The sequence below is a fragment of the Lissotriton helveticus genome, chromosome 5_1, assembly GCF_964261635.1.
Source record: "Lissotriton helveticus chromosome 5_1, aLisHel1.1, whole genome shotgun sequence".
NCBI classification, from domain to species: Eukaryota; Metazoa; Chordata; class Amphibia; order Caudata; family Salamandridae; genus Lissotriton; species Lissotriton helveticus.
The window spans coordinates 1,720,700,141-1,720,706,140 of record NC_136065.1 but is presented as its reverse complement, the minus strand read 5'-3'; positions in this window follow the sequence as shown (position 1 = coordinate 1,720,706,140).

The window sequence follows — 6,000 nt, the reverse complement described above, 5'->3', positions numbered from 1 at the left end:
CATTTGTTTTTTCTGTCTTGTAAATAGCTCCCATGGACCAGACTCACACAGCCCTGATGAGAGTCCTTTGATTTACCCACGGGACTCGAAACGCGTCGGCATTTTTTCTTTTTTCATCGACATTTAATGCCAGCGATCTATGTACACTGAGTTGTTCCCATTTCTCTGATTTGTATATAAGCGGATGGACTTTGTACTGGGTTGATACATTCTCTAAAGATTTTTTCGCCAAGTTGATGGTTTGATATCCATCATTAAGACTGTAATACTGAGTAACAGTTCCATGTTTTATCAAAACTGTGAGCACATTGATATTGTTATTTGTTCACTAATGTATTGTTATTTGTTCACAAATGTGTTTATATGACTGTAAATACTTATGATTTGTTTTCTAATTTGTGCAATGTGGCACTATATGGCAGTACATGAAGTTGATGACGATCTTTGGTTTGCCTGTACAAAATAATCAAAATTTAAATTGAAAAAAACTGACAGACTTAAATGTCAGGATAAACTAATAAACTTTGGTTTATCCTAAGTAAATGTAAATGTAGTTGAGCTTATATAGCGCACAGCTACCCGCAGTGGGTGTCCCGGCGCTTGCTTAGGGAACCCTTCCTGGTATTCCCCTGTGAGAAAGAAGGGTATCCACAAGGTGAAAGTCAGGCATCCCGCCGCAAGGGGCCGTTGTGGAGATTAAGCAAGCTATTGCCCAGAGTCGCAGAGTGTGAACCCGTGAGTCGAGGAGGCACCGGGGCGAGAATTATCGAGTCCGTGGAATTTTTAGCCCAAGACCCGCCGAGGCGGGGAATTGAACCCTGGTCCAGGACCGATCTCAGCTTCCGGGTCTGCTGCCTCTAACCCCTGAGCCACACTTCTCCACAAGGTAACATTCATTGTGAAATTCTTAATAGAGGCCTAGGTAAAACTCCCCCATTTTTACAGTTCATTGTGGCCCGACCTACCCTCTTTCCCAGCGGGCCCAACCCCTAGCTTTTCTCATTCCTTGAGCGGGTATTCACCCGAGTGGGTAGGGACTGACACACACGTGTCTTTCCTATCAATAACGTTAAAGATTAACTCTTTTGCAGGAGAGCTGTCTCCTGCCTAGCATGGCAGAAAAAGATACGCTGTCCTTCACGGAAAGCCATATACAGAACCTCATTGCGTCCTCTCCATTTTCCTCAATCACCCTCAGTACCTCAGCTAAACAACAAAACGAGGCAGATAAGTTAATACGTCTCCAAAAAAAACATATCCGAACAGAACTGCACGGCCATTTTTTGCTAAAACATCTTAAAGCAGGGACTATTCCTTGGGGCCTCCAGGTCAAGAATATTCCGGTCATCTTTGTTGAAGACACAGAATATAAGAAGGGATTTAGTCAAATAAACACTAAATGTAGCAGAGATCTAATGGTGCATACCATAGAGACAGCACAACGGATCTGCAACCAAGAAGAGAAAGAAATAGAGGAATTCATTAAAACCATTAACGACACCCAAACTGTCACTGAAGCAAAAGCGCTTCTTGATAAAATTGAGAAGGAAATTGCGCTTTTCAAAGATAACACCCTTAATACCAAATCATCTCAATTTGATAGGGATTCTAAATCTTTTAAACTAGAACAAGTGTATCCCTTTCTCAAAGAAGACTTTTACACTTCAGGAGAGTCACGGGGGGCACTTACATCCTTCCAGGGCAGATCAAGAAATAGGTTCCTCACATTCTCTGATACGACTTCATCTGACTCTTCCAACGACTCGAGGCAAAACAATTCTAAAAGACGAGGTGCCTCATCCGCTTCTTCTTCTTCTTTTTTAGCCAGGGGCGGGCAATCGCGTGTCCGCTTCAAGCAGCCATGGGAGATGCGAACCCGCAACAAGACTTACAACAATTAAATGTGTCCACTATAGTCAACCTTTCAGAAAAACAACTTACGAAAGATGAAGAGATGCTCTTGGGCCTGGGCCTCAAGTTTGTCCCAAATAAAAAAACAGACTTTACTAAACTTAAATTGGAGGCATTAAATTTCTGTCGCAAAATACGACTGAAGGCCTTCTTTGCTTCTGCCGAGGTGACGTCTAGTAATGAAATTACTGGTTTGAGAGTCAAGTCAAAGTTTACCCCGACTCAAAATATTCCAAAACAAATAATTGCTTTCGAACAAACGGTCCTATCGTCTCTCACTAAACTCGAAAAAACAAAAAGCTTCATGAAAAACAACATCAGTAAGGGAATGACCACAGCAATTCGTGATCTTAAATCTGACACATCAATTATAATAAAACAGGCTGACAAAGGTGGGCAGTCGTGCTGTGGCCCCGCTCCATGTACCTCACAGAGGGGCAGTCACATGTTAACAACCGTGAGTGGTATAGGCCGTCCAAGGAGGACCCTATACATGCAATTCAAGACAAAATTGACAGAATATCCAGGACACGGCTGGATGAAGGCTTTTTGGGTCCCAAAGAGATTGAATACCTCAACAAGAAATTGCCAAGAACGCCCGTTCTTTATTTTTTGCCCAAAATACACAAAAATGAACAGGTACCCCCAGGCAGACCCATCGTTTCGGGCTGCGATTCTGCACTAGAGCCAGTGTCTAAATACATCGATTTTTTTCTAAAACCTTTTATAGTGCAGGTGAAATCACATCTTCGTGATACGACAGATTTTATCACCAAAATAGAGGGGAAACCATTTGATGAAGAAACACAACTGATGGTCACACTTGATGTGGCCTCTCTATATACCCAAATTCCTCAAGATGAGGCATTAGAGGTTATAGAAGTATATCTGGACCAGCGAGAGAGACCCCACAGGGTACCCACTTAATTTATTGTGTCACTGGCTGAAATTACGCTACGGAGCAATTATTTCAAATTTGAAAATGAGTTCTACATTCAGATCAAAGGGACAGCCATGGGTTGTCCCTATGCGCCGGAGCTGGCAGTGCTTTACATGGACCAGTATGAACAACGATTCATATACAATAACAACCCATTTTCTGACAATATACACCATTGGCTACGATATATCGACGACGTCTGGCTCCTGTAGCAGGGGAGCCAGACCCAGTTAGACCGGTTCCATGCATGATTAAACTCTCGACACAACGATATAAAATTCACATTGAACTCCAGCCAACAAAAAATGACTTTTCTAGACGTCACAGTAGGCACCAGCAATGGAACGCTTTTTACAACAATTCATAAAAAAGACAGAGACAGAAACACTATTCTGCATTATAAAAGCTCACATCCACAATGCTTAAAAGAGAATTTGCCCTACGGGCAATTGCTAAGGATAAGGCGTAATTGCACAACTATGTCGGATTTTGAGACGCATGCTTCTTCATTCTGTGGAGAAATGGCGACAAGGGGTTATCCAAAAAAATTGCTTTCACACTCAAAAAAAGAGCAAGATTCATCTCTAGGGAGACTTTGCTGCAAGTGAAAAAGAAGGAGGAGCTTGACAAATTGGTTTGCGTGTCGACCTTCGGTCAGCACACGAACCAATTCAAGCGCATCATTCTTAATAACTGGCATTTACTTGAAACGCTGGAACCTCCACTTCAAAAACCAATTTTCGCCATGCGCAAAAACACAAGCATAGGCCAACATCTGATAAAAGCTGACAGCTCCATCCCAAAGCAAAAAAGTGATCTTATAGCAGAGTGGAATTTAAAACCGATTTGTGGGCATCGCAAATGTGGCAATTGTGTCTCATGTGCAGCGACATTGGAAGGAAATGTTTTTTCTCATAATGGTGTGACATGGAAACATGATGTATTTACAAATTGTAGAACTAAGAACGTGGTCTACGCTGTGGTGTGCACTTGTAATAGAGTGTATATTGGGAAGACAACTCAGGCTGTTAATGTAAGGATCACGCAACACCGTTCACGGATAAAGAAAAAAGTACTGTCTGCTCCCATGGTGGAACATTTCGTGAACAGTAACCATAGTGAAAATGATTTCAGATGGACAACATTGTTTTGGATTGACCCAAAACATTACACTAATGTCGAAACAGCCTTACTCCAAAAAGAAGCCTATTTGATCATGAAATTCGATAGTGTAAATAAAGGGCTCAACTGCCTCAGCGAAATAAATAGAGCGTGATAATCACACAGAACACATTAGTTCGGCACAACTACCATTCCCAGAAGACACTATTCAGCTCCCCTGGCCCAACACGCCCCAACAGGTCACATGAACATCACATGACCCGTTTTTCAAACCCTGAGAGACGAATGCGCATCCTGCGAGCAGATTGATTCCGCGTTTGTGTGCCAAGGAGACACGTTTTCAAAAGTCTAAAACGAAGGTAGGCTCGAATGTATTGAAGAAAGATTCAGATAACTCTTGTGCCAGTAACAACAGTGAAGTGATTCACACACGCTCGTGTACCGCCTTTATGTCTTCACAGAATTAAAACGCATCTAACATAAAGCAGCGGCAGCTAATTCCGATTCGGTTGGGTCGTTCGAAAAGTAAGTCCGCCACCGATTTTACATCGCACAATTTACACCCAAATGTGCAAGATCCACAACATATGTCCATATATTTTTGCAGAAAATGTGATCCCCACGAAGAGAGTATTTGTGGCAGGAAGGCAGTAGCGCCGCCCGTGTGAAACCGCGAAAGGTAAAACAATGCGTTTCCTTCCCTCACCCTGTTTCACTGAGTAGTTTCCAGCAGTATATTTTTCTAAAAAAAAACCACTCTATTTCAGCCAGCACCCACGGCAGAGACCACAGTTCACAACAAGTGCAGCCTTGGGATTTGAAATCACCAGGTATGCTGCACCTTGATGCAATCCTTGTAAATAAGTAATGGATTGAGGACCCTACAGCTAAAATTCCATTTGTTTTTTCTGTCTTGTAAATAGCTCCCATGGACCAGACTCACACAGCCCTGATGAGAGTCCTTTGATTTACCCACGGGACTCGAAACGCGTCGGCATTTTTTCTTTTTTCATCGACATTTAATGCCAGCGATCTATGTACACTGAGTTGTTCCCATTTCTCTGATTTGTATATAAGCGGATGGACTTTGCACTGGGTTGATACATTCTCTAAAGATTTTTTCGCCAAGTTGATGGTTTGATATCCATCATTGAGACTGTAATACTGAGCAACAGTTCCATGTTTTATCAAAACTGTGAGCACATTGATATTGTTATTTGTTCACTAATGTATTGTTATTTGTTCACAAATGTGTTTATATGACTGTAAATACTTATGATTTGTTTTCTAATTTGTGCAATGTGGCACTATATGGCAGTACATGAAGTTGATGACGATCTTTGGTTTGCCTGTACAAAATAATCAAAATTTAAATAGAAAAAAACTGACAGACTTAAATGTCAGGATAAACTAATAAACTTTGGTTTATCCTAAGGTAACATTCATTGTGAAATTCTTAATAGAGGCCTAGGTAAAACTCCCCCATTTTTACAGTTCATTGTGGCCCGACCTACCCTCTTTCCCAGCGGGCCCAACCCCTAGCTTTTCTCATATTAATAATCTCAGCATCTTTACCATTGAGTGCCTCACTACCATAGGTAAATAAATTAATTAATAAAGGGTGATAAGACAAATCTCCTGTTGATTTTTGAATGATTTTAAATGCCCCTAATAGGGAGTTTGCTTTCCTTATAATATCCGTTTTTTGTGTCTGAAAGTTGCCTTTGTCATTAAAAGTAACTCCCAAGTATTTATAATCATCTACTTGCTCCAATTTTTTTCCGTTCAATAACCATTTATTTTTGGATTTAAGATGCACATTTTTTTAGATGACCATTACTTTGAATTTAGCTTCATTTATTTGCTTGCCATTTTCCTGTGAATACCTAAAAATCCCATTGATTAATCGTTGCATGCCAACTTTGGTTTGACTTAAAAGTACAACGTCGTCGGCATATAATAGGTTAGATGTCAGTTTGTTTTCTAGCCTTGGGGGATGTGCATTGATTTCATTTAGGTCTTTAGAA